This window comes from Rhineura floridana, chromosome 1, assembly GCF_030035675.1.
Source record: "Rhineura floridana isolate rRhiFlo1 chromosome 1, rRhiFlo1.hap2, whole genome shotgun sequence".
NCBI classification, from domain to species: domain Eukaryota; kingdom Metazoa; phylum Chordata; class Lepidosauria; order Squamata; family Rhineuridae; genus Rhineura; species Rhineura floridana.
This window is the reverse complement of record NC_084480.1, coordinates 291,714,319-291,723,553: the sequence shown is the minus strand read 5'-3', so window position 1 is coordinate 291,723,553 and position 9,235 is coordinate 291,714,319.

The following is a 9,235-nucleotide window of genomic DNA, read 5'->3' as shown; positions in this document are numbered from 1 at the left end:
ATGGGATGGGATGGGATGGGATGGGATGGGATGGGATGGGATGGGATGGGATGGGATGGGATGGGATGGGATGGGATGGGATGGGATGGGATGGGATGGGATGGGATGGGATGGGATGGGATGGGATGGATGGATGGATGGATGGATGGATGGATGGATGGATGGATGGATGGATGGATGGATGGATGGATGGATGGATGGATGGATGGATGGATGGATGGATGGATGGATGGATGGATGGATGGATGGATGGATGGATGGATGGATGGATGGATGGATGGATGGATGGATGGATGGATGGATGGATGGATGGATGGATGGATGGATGGATGGATGGATGGATGGATGGATGGATGGATGGATGGATGGATGGATGGATGGATGGATGGATGGATGGATGGATGGATGGATGGATGGATGGATGGATGGATGGATGGATGGATGGATGGATGGATGGATGGATGGATGGATGGACCACAGACAGACAGACAGATGCCTGGTATGGAATTGGAACTGGTCTGGCAAATACAAACTAAACATGTGATTAAGCTATTATATAAACAGTCCTTCTCACTCATCAGATGTTTGCCCAGCCCACTATCATGGCAGGTTTAGATAACATGCCAGCCAGGAGAAGAACTTTATTGTCTTTCTTAAAACAGAAACAGTGACAGGATATACCTGACTCCACCCAGATACAACTATGTGTTGTGCCACCTGGTGGCAAAACTATACGCTGACACGATCCACATTCCAAGATTCTTAAAGCAAAGGAAGAGCATCTGATGTATGCAGGGAGCTTCACCTGGAAGCAAATGGCTTTGCTGTATTGCAGTACATGGTAAAGCAGCAGCACACTAGATGAGAAGACAGCAAGGTGGACTGAAGAAGGTCTAACAGCAGGCCTGGTTCAGTTGCTCAGCCCCCTGCCTTCTGAGCTATTGAAGCAACTGTTGTCAAAGAAATCATGTACAAAAGCTCATAACAGCTTTGCCATCAAGGGGAGTCCAGAAATGCTGGGATCAGGGAAGGTCCATGAATTACCCTGCTGCTTTGGCAAATGACATCATCACTCCTGGAAAGAAGTCCCCAAGCTGTGCTCCCTAGTTGTGCATTGTTTCTACTCCACAACACCCCTGAGTTCAGTTCACATTTCACATGATCATTCTGCTTCTTTCTGATTAACCTAGATCAGGGTTTCCCAGACTTGGTCTGTGGGCTTCATTCAGGTGCTCCATGGCATGTCCACATTAAGTATTCATCTTTAATTGTGTTTTTATTGCTTCTTTTATTTCTTATGTAGTATTTTATTGTATCAAATTTGAATCTACAGAATGCAAATTGTGATACAATAAAAGAAGTAAAAGAAGCAATAAAAATATAATTAAAAATCATACAGCATCTAGCACAGCATATTGCAATTGCTACAACAGGCAGAAAAATCATTAAGTGAGCCATCAAGATCATCAGCAATTTTCAAGTGGCTGGGGAGGAAGAGTTTGGGGACCATTGACTGTGGTTTAGGTCATGGCAAATGCACTCAATTAGCCTTTTGTTTGGCTGTGCACCCTACATTTGGAAAGATTATGACAGGCGATGTTTCATTGTGAGCAAAGTTTCATCCAGGCAGTGGAGGGAATGGGGGGCAGGGAAGCATCCAGCAACAGCAGTGATGCAAAGTGATGGGATGAATGATCAAAAGTCTCTTTTCCTAATACTGATAATTCCATGAGCTCGTGTGCACACACATATGCAACTTACATAACTTAAGTTGAAGGAGTAATAAATCTTTATCAGATCTGATGTCACTGGCCAGTCTTTCCCCTTTGAAAACATTTCTGTATGGATAGTATGTCTTCTGCTTTGGAAATAAACAATTCCACTTGTAAATCTTGCTTCTTGACAGACAGGGTTGGAAGAAATTTAAAGCAAGGCTGCCTAAGTGGTTTCACATGCAAGGGCACAGTATGTCTTCCAGTGGTATGAATGCCAAGCTAGCAATTGACTAAAAAAAAAGGTTTGGGGTTATTGAGCAGATCAGTAGGTTGCTGCTCTCCTGTGTTCACCAAATGTATTTTTCGAGGCTGGCCTCAGGTCTCACGTGTGATGCATTCAGTCTATTACAAACTCTGATGTGGGGTGACCTTATAATAGCCCCTAGGACTGCTGAACTCTCAATTATGGCCAAGTCACCGAAGAATTTGGAATGAGCCAGACATCGCTGAGACTGCATGACGAATGTATCTATTTAGTCATGGAAGAGAAATCCATCTATGTCAGCTGTGAAGTCAGTCCCTCCTTTCAGTCGCAGCCACTTATAACAGGAACATAAGAAGCTGCCTTATACTGAGGCTGGCCATTGGTCCATCTACCTCAGAATTGTCTACACCAGGGGTGGGGGACCTTTGGCCCTCCAGATGTTGCTGAACTACAACTCCCATCAGCCCCAGCAAAGATGGCCCCAGCAAAGATTGAGCTGTAGTTCAGCAACATCCTGAGGATCCACACCAAGGATGGGGAACATCAGGCCAAAGGGCCAAATGCAAAACTCTTCCCAGGTTGCATACCTTAATGAGCCACACACCTCACCAGCCTGCTTTGCACTCTCTATGAGAGTTGTGCCTGGTTGGATTGTGCCCTTGAACATAAGAACAGCCTGTTGGATCAGGCCAATGGCCCATCTAGTCCAGCATCCTGTTCTCACAGTGGCCTACCCGATGTCTCTGGGAAGCCTGCAAGCAGGACCTAAGTGCAAAGAGCACTCTCCCCTCCTGTGGTTTCCAGCAACTGGTATTCAGAAGCATACGACGTTCAACTATGGAGGCAGAGCATAGCCATCATAGCTAGTAGCCATTGATAGCCTTCGCCTCCATGAATTTGTCTAATCCTCTTTTAAAGCCATCCAAGTTGGTGGCCACTGCCTTGTGTAGGAGTGAATTCCTTGAACTCTAATAATGCTTCTTGCTTGCATGGGTATAGGATAGAGAAGCATGTTAGGAGTGTGTTGAAACTACCATAATGTAGAAAAGTAAAATTTACATTAATCACTCTGCCCTCTTTTGACTCTGGCCCTGCCCACCATTGGCATGTGCCCCCCCCCCCGAAGGTTGCCAAGAAGGGAATTTGGCCCAGAAGCTATTCCAGAGCAGCACTCTGTGGTATGAGGAGGTGCAGTCAGAAGGGGAAATCAATAACTCTTCTATGCACTTGCGAGTAGCTCTTTAGATCCCAGTCAATTATGAAACTGGGCGCATTCCTTATTTTCTAAAATTGGGGGGGGCTTTTTGCCATTGACTTGAATGGGTGGTAAACTCCAGTACATACAACAAATCAATGTCCTGTTCAGGAAAACCACTATCTCTGCATTCCTGGAAGCAACCACCTTTGGAGTGGGGCCATAAGTCTGCGCTATAAGAGTCTTACACAGGAGAAGATCACATATCCTCCCCCCAGTGAATACTCCAGAACAAATTGAAAGAACAGTAAGCAATGTGTGAAAAACATATATGCCCACACATGCCTCACACGTCTTTGCTTCTGCCTTGCAGACGTGTAAATATGAGCCACACGGCTTGTTGGGATGAGATGTATTCCAAAACGTATAAACTTAAGTACAGATCATCTCTGCTCTACAGAAAAAGGCCAAGGCTCACTAGTAGAGAAATTCTCCACATTTCTGCAGCAAAAATCCTCATGAAAATTCTTCAGCATTCTTGTGTGAATTTCTCCTAACAAACACATTTTTGTATGCAGTTTTGATTTATGCACTTTTGGCAAGCAATTTCTCCTAATATAATGTATTTTTGTACCCTATTTTCACTATTTATTTTTATGCATATTTCTGTAAACTTTCTTTGTTTGGGGAACTGCATTGCAAAATTTGGATAAGTGCAAATGTTGGAGGATGGCTGTGTTTTGGTTCTTATATTGTTTTGGAAAGTGTGAATTTGGTAGATTCAGATTTAAATGTGATCTGAATTAAATTCCCCCATCCCTATTTATGGACATGGACATAAAATATTTATTTGCACATCTAGAAGAAAGCTAGCCCATTCCATCTGCATTTAAATCATCTCATTCTCAATCCCAGTGAATGCAGTGGGCTACTGAGGATACATTTCTGTGCCGTAGTAACTCCAAAACAAAGGAAATTATGCAAGTTCAAGTGGTTTGAGGATCACATCCCTCTTCATGGTTCATGGCAGAACTTGCACAACATTTTCCAGTCCCCCAGTTTTGGGGAAGGGCTGTACCTCAGTGATCTGCTTTGAGTTAGGCCTCTAGGTCCCTACAGGGCTTTTGGCACTTGTGTACTTTTCAGTGGCATGTGGCTACCCACTGAGGCTCGTAGGGTAAAGAACAGGGCAGCTAACGGAAGGTGTAGTTAGGTGCAGGCAGAGCTAGGAGTCACAATAGGTAGAGCCCACTTGACACAGAGACACAGAGAGACTCCCTTGACTTAGACAGAGTTTGACTGGTGCAGGAGGAAAAAGAGCAAGACCAGACAATGGGAGGGAAAAGAAATAATGAAGCGAGGCTGGGCGGGGGAGAAAGAGCAAGGCAAGGGGCTGGAAGGAGGCAGAAACAGGCTAAGCGGTGGGAGGGCGCTTTTCTGTTCCACACTGCAAGGAAAGAAAGGAAGTCCTTTTCTCCTTGCACAGCACTGAAACCAAACAATCTTGTCATGGTTCCGTGCCTCTGCTTTAAACCAAAGCAACAACATCTGCCTCTTGCTTCCTATCCAGTTTCTGAAGTGGCTTTTCGCTAAGCTCCTCTCTCTCAGAACAAAAGTGAGCAGCAGCAGCAATGTGACTGGCTCAAAGCATCCTTAAATAAACTTGATTAGACCAGGGACACCATTACGAAAGTGGGTGGGGAAAGCATTTTGAAAGTGTTTGCAGCGGGTTGGTTGTGGGCGTCAGTCTAGAATGAGCCACTTTTTGCAACTGCAGAAACTTAAGGTTTGTCGTCAACGAAGCTGTACTCAGAACAGACCCATTGAAATGAATGAACCTAAGTTAGTCATCTCTATTAACTTCAGTGGGCCTACTCTGAGTTGGACTAGGATTAAATACCAGCCTAACTGTTAGGTGTTTCCAGTCCTAAGAAAAAGAAGTCTGTTTTTTCTGCCTGAATCCTGTTTTCCCATAGGAAATTGCTTAGAAAAGGATGGTTCCCTCCCCCTTCTATTTCCTTCTAGAGAGTGAAAAGGAGCCAGGATACAGCACTGCAGGCCTGAATCAGAAAGACAAGCAAAGAGTAAGTGATATTAATATGGGGGGAAGGGGAGAGGGACTGGTGGCTGCTTATTCTCCTCTACCCTCATCCCCATTGTTGCTTCTACCTCTGCCATCCCTCTTCCTGTCTCCTGCTTCCTCCTCCCAGAACACTCAGCCAAGAAGATGACTCAGTGGCTCTTGGAACCCTGTTACTAATGGAATATTACAGCAATGGGCCTAGGTGAGTCAGGCATGCACAATGGATCTAGGTGAGTCAGGCATGCACATGGTGGTGGTGATGGTGGGCTTGCTGTTTGGATGGAAGATTTGTCTCTAAGGTTTTTTTTTGCCAGATTTGTTGTACTTCTGCAAATCTGTGGTTCCTCCCCCCCCAAAAAAGAGTACCTCCTTCTTGTTTCACAGTGGCCCCATTTTGGCTCTGAAGCTTATAGGCACAGGGGCTTAGATCAGTATTAAAAGGATTAGTGCTGTAGTGCCAGCTCTAGCTATAAATACAAAGCAGGCAGTCAGAAACGCAAGGAGCTTAAACAACGAAAACTTCAAAAGAAGTGAAATAAATAAATGTTGAGAGTACTCCATAATGATTCATATTCATGCAAATGAACAAAATTATTTATCCTTATATCACCCAACATAGGATATTTATCCTTTTTTATCCTGGATGACTGTGGAATTCAGAATGAGAACAGCAGGAATAACGACACAGCAATTCACATCCAACTGATCAGCTTCCAAATCCAGAGGTGATTTGTCCTAAATGGCAGAAAAGACAGATGCTAAGGATAAAGCATATACAGGTCAAGGACAAACAAGATATATCTTCATTAAATAGGAGAGCCATGACAGAAATCAGAGGACAACTGATCCTTCATAAAGTTTTATAGCTTAGATGTTTCAGCTTATTTGCATACAAGAGAGAGATAAGGCGAGGAGCTTCTGAGGATGTGCTGCACAAAGCTTTGGGAGGGAATGGAGAGAGCGAGAGAGAAAGGGGGAATTAAATTTGGCTGGAGAAGAGAGAAATTGATGTTTTGAGAAGGGCAAAAGAAGGAGAAAAATCTGTTGCCAGTTTAAAAGTACTGGCTCAGGGTATTTTGGTAAGTGATTGCATAGGAGAGTTTGGCAGTGCTTCCCTGGAACCATCCTGGTACGGCCAAAGTAACAAAGAACGGAAGAAAGATAAAGCAGCTCCAGAGAAGGAGAGTTAGAATAAGAAAGGGGCACACACCCTGGTCTGCAAAAAAGAGACGGTGGTTCTGGGCAACTGTAAGTGGGGTGGGGAAGCTGCATAGATACCATACATTCCTTGGAATGGTAGCTCTGAGAGAGGTAAACTACAGTTCCCAGGATTCTTTGGGGAGATGTCATATGCTTTAAATGAATGGGGCATACACAGCCTGTGTCTGAGACCCCTTGGAGAGAGTTGAGTCCTTCCCTTGAAGAGAAGCTCCCAAATCCTGAGTTGGCTAGTAGCAGCTTTTATGGCCAAATCTGAGTTTAATAAATTAGAATAAAAACAAAGCCTACAAATCCTGTCTTCCTGACTATCAGGATCATAAATGGATTAAGGAATGTGAGTTACCCTAAAATGCCTCATGATCATTCCTCTTTCTGATATAACAAAAGAGACTAAAAATTAAGATTCAGCTGAGAGTATACTTCTGGGTAACTTCTAGTTGGGTACCTAATAGAGTGTGATTACTCAACTTAAGAAGGTGATTTTTCCAGAGGGTCACAGGACATCAGAGATTAATTTTTGGAGAAAAGTAGACCTGCCAAGGGGCTTGTGTGTTGAGCCATGTACACTACATCATCTGCCTGCCTTTGGATAATGGCAGAGTAACCTCTCCTATGCCTTTCATGACCAGAATGCACGCAACCAATGCAGGCTACCCATGTCTGAAGTGATCAAAATTCATTTGATTTCATAACAGGCTTCAGTTTTAATTTCTGGCATCTCTAGGTAGGGATGAAGTAGATCCCTGTTTGAAACTTTGGAGAGCTGCTGCCAGTCAGGGTAGACAATACTGAGCAAGATGAACTAATTCAGTATAAAGGCAGGTTTCTGGGTTCCATTTTTCCCTGCCTTGTTGCCTATTCCCCCTTCATTTATTTATATGTGTATCCTAACATTTCAAACATTGATAAGGTGGCTTATAAAACACTTAACACATTAAAATCAACTTGAAGATGACATAAAATACAATTAAAACAGACAGCAGTATAAAGTCAGCATAAAACCACTAAACCCTTTGCTAGTCATTAAGGTCTTTGCTTCTCCCACAATCTCCTCATTCACTAGCTAATCACACAATCATTTTGCAAGTGACTGACTGACTTACTATATTTGACCTTCTAGGACAGAAAACAGAGAACTGATTCAGAGATTATATTCTCTTGTGATAGGATATTGCATCTACATGGAAATGTAGTGTGTGCATAAAAACTTTAGATGACACCTGTTGGATCAGGCCAACCCATCTAGTCCGGCATCTTGTTCTCACAGTGACCAATCAGATGCCTATGGGAAGCCCGGAAGCAGGACTTAAGTGCGTCTCCCTACTTGTGATTCCCAGCAACTGCTTGGAGCATTCTGTCTCCAGTAATAGAGGTAGAATATAGCAATTGTGGGTAGTTGTCACTGACAGTGAATTTGTTGCCAGGTTGGTCACCATCATTATATCTTCTGGGAGCTAATACCATAGTTTAACTATATAATGTGTGAGAAAGTACTCTATCTTGCCTGCTGTAAATCTTCCAACATTCACCTTCATTGGATGGCCCCAAATTCTGGGATTATGAGAGAAAAACCTCTCTCTGTCCACTTTCTCCACACCATACATAATTTTATATACCTCTTATCATGTCCCCTCTTACTTGCCATTTCTCTGAACCAATGTTTGGGGCATGCAGATTGTTTACAAGTGAACTCTGAAGATGGATCCAGACTTGCTTCACATGGGTTGGTTGGGAAACAAAGTTGGAAGTGCATCTCTGTGTCTGAAAACCCTAACGTGAAATTAAAATGCTTCCAATCTAAGGCCAAATCAGAGTTTTTCCTAGAAGATACATGCACAATCTCCTGATTTTGTGTGTGTTTTAAAAACAACTAAAAAACAGCAACAAGAGAATGCCAGGTTGAGTGGAGGAAAGACCAAAGGGAGGAGTTGTCTAATCTGCCCCCCTTCTGTCTACTCAAATTGCCCTGTATAGGATGCTTTCCGTTATGTTGGACACCTATCTTTTCCCCAATGGGTAGTAATAGCATCTTAGAGGACATTTTCAGCAGAAAGAAATGAGCATTTCCCCTGCTGCCACTCTTCCACATTCACAATGCATAGTTAAAACTATGGAATTTGCTCACACAGGATGTAGTGATGGCCCCCAACTTGGATGGGGAGAGTGCTGTTGCACGCAGGTCCTGCTGATGGACTTCTCATAGGCATCCATTTGGTCACTGTGCAAACAGAATGCTGCTTTGATAGTTGGTTTTGCCATGTTGGTTTCCAAGCAAGCAAAGAGTGTTTTAGCAATAAGTAAAGACTTATCATTCATGAATGCACCTACAAAGAAAGAGGCTTTGGGTGCCTAGTTTGAACGCTGACTGAGTCTGTGCTGAACTTTTGTTTATGCTCTGGAGAAGAAGTTTTAGGGTAAAAGGGTGCTACAAGCTTGACAAATTCATATCTTTGACTGAGGACTTTCTCCAGGTCATCCGTCTGAGAGACTTGGAGGGTGGTGACAAGGGAGAGGGCCTTTTGAGTTATGGCTCCCCATCTATGGAATGCACTCTCCAGTGAGGTCTGCCTGGTGCCTTCGTTGACATCTTTTCAGTGCCAGGTAAAGTTTCCCAGGCTTCTGACAGACTAACATGTTGTTTTGTTACTATGCTGCCAAAGCTTCCTGTGGCTATTATGGGGATTGCTTTTGTTCTGTTTTTGTGGTATAATACATTTATTTAAATCACTTGCAGACCTTCAGGAATCAAGCAACAA